This window comes from Triticum aestivum, chromosome 7D (genome assembly GCF_018294505.1).
Source record: "Triticum aestivum cultivar Chinese Spring chromosome 7D, IWGSC CS RefSeq v2.1, whole genome shotgun sequence".
NCBI classification, from domain to species: domain Eukaryota; kingdom Viridiplantae; phylum Streptophyta; class Magnoliopsida; order Poales; family Poaceae; genus Triticum; species Triticum aestivum.
This window is the reverse complement of record NC_057814.1, coordinates 50,781,059-50,783,337: the sequence shown is the minus strand read 5'-3', so window position 1 is coordinate 50,783,337 and position 2,279 is coordinate 50,781,059. Positions and strand designations below refer to the sequence as shown.

At 50.2% G+C, this 2,279-nt stretch overlaps 1 pseudogene; it reads right to left on the bottom strand.

The window, feature by feature from the left end:
- Positions 1-376: 376 nt before the first annotated feature.
- Positions 377-1,910, bottom strand: LOC123170755 (uncharacterized; annotated as a pseudogene).
- Positions 1,911-2,279: the final 369 nt, after the last annotated feature.

The window sequence follows — 2,279 nt, the reverse complement described above, 5'->3', positions numbered from 1 at the left end:
AACATTCCACTAAATTGACTAAGGCAATCTACAGTCATATATGGACCTAGTAGACGAACTATCTGTGTTTATACTAGAGATTTATGGAGTAAGCTGCAGTGAAATGTAATCACATAAAAAGTAAACTGTCGTTACCTCATTGCTTCCAAAACTGCTGTGGAAACAGAAACATGGGCTGTTGTAATCTGATGTTTTCTACTCATACAGAGGTTATGTATAATAAAGAAATTGGAAATATATTGTATAAGACTATAAATGGGAAACGATGTGAACTCGACCAATTCATATAGTGAATGCCTGAATCTTATTTCTGTTGCGTAACACTGAAACAAAGTAAAATAAAAGTAAGCGAAGAGTAGTTAACACGCTCACCGCTTCATATATTTGGCGCACACAGTGATGGTGGGAAACCAGCGTATGGTCGTCCAGGTGGGTTTGGGAAATCAGCGTACGGTCCTCCAGGTAAGTGCTTACAAAGTGCAGCGAACAACTCGACCTGGAAAGTCTTAAGGTCCACCGAAAAGTATCGAAACTCCAGCTTGTCTCGTGAAGATTTTAAGTACACCGTGTACATGAGCAGGAATCCCCCGGCTGCACCAACTAGATGCACATCCTTTACCAGTAACCGGATGACCTTCTCCACATGCCATTGGTTATTTGTCAGAATGGAATACGCGAGCCAAATTCGGCGATCTTTGATGTCCTTATCATAGCCGTTACGTGTAGTGAGCATCCCGAGCATTCCTTTTTCTGCCTCGACAAGGACAAATCTTTTACTCCCTAGTGACTCAGATTGGAGGTTGACAGTAGAAAACTCCATTGCGCGCAAGTCAAGCACAAGTAATTTGTTCTGCAATTGCAAATGCCAATAGAAGCATCCACGGATGAATTGACGACTTGACAGCCCAGGATCAGACTTCACAAATGAAGCAAGTGTGGCCGACGTACCCCATTGGTCATAAGTAAGAACATGCCATTGTCCATTCAGTGAGGAGAAGACCAGAAGCAACAGATTCATTCTGCATTGCGCCAAGCATATCACCCTGAATGACAAGGGGTCCTTCTTGTCCTCACCGGGAGCAAGGAAAGTCTCCACATCGAGGAGTTCCCGTTTATGGACCAGCGCGTTCAGGTCAACGGGAATGGCCGGCAGCATGATATAGCGACGGTGCACAGGGTCGCACACCGTGAAGCCCATGGGGATGCGTCTACCAACAAAATTTCTGACCAGGATGTCGGCCAGGAGGACACGTCCGTCAGAGAAGTCAATTGGACTCTAGGTATGGCCGGCGGTGGAGGGGAGGAAGGAGGAGCAAGAGAAATCGAAGCCCGCGAAGGCACGGGCAGCGACGGCGGAGGGGTGCGGCGGCTGTGCTGGGACGAAGGCTTTCTGGTTGTCGAGAATGCCGATGAGAGGCGGTGGGTGGAGGGCGTGGTAGCGGCGCAAGAAGTCATGATGCACAATGATGTGGCGGAAGGAGAGGCAGGCGGCGGAGGCCAGGGCGAGGTCTTCGGCAGCGGGGAGGCGGAGGAAGATTTCCTCGAGCAGCACATCTAGGATGTTGGCGATGGACGGCGCCATCACGGTGGTCAGGTGGGGATTCGGCTCAGCCTTGGGAAGGAATGTCCCGTGGAGCTTTTCTTCTCTCGTGGGAAGAAACGGCGGCGGCGGCGGCGACAAGCAGGTAAGCTCCGCCCTCTTTCTTCCACGCTGCGCCACAAAGCTCGCCCAACCGTTGCTCCCCGCCCTTTCTTCGCCGCTGGGCCGCCCCGCCCCCCCGCCGGCAGCTGCTCCCCCGTGCCCTTCTCCGACAGGGGCCGATGTCAACAGCGTCTGGCTCATCTCCCCCCTCTGCTGCTGCTCCGCCGGATCACTTGCCTCAGAGTTCATGTTCATGGAGGATCGGGGCCTAGGGTTCATGGGGGAGTTTAGATTGCGACTAACGCTGACCTTACCAGAATATTGGCTAGCCCACGATATTTGGTGGTTGTTTGTCTCACCCCGTGCGCCCGCCCACGTAATTTCCGGCAGCACGCCGGCGAAATCGTGTCGCTAATCGCTATCCCTTCTAAGTCGGGATCTATGCATGCAAAGCAGTTCTGATTTCCATGAACAACAACTTTGTAGCGCGCCGACTACAACAATCGTCTGACATTTTTCTTTCTTTTCTCCTTGTTGGATGCATCTTAGAACTTTTATCAGTTTTGCTCTTTAGAAAATTGCATCTGAATTTCAACCTATATAAATTAGTAATTTTGAAAATACAAATTTATTTTTT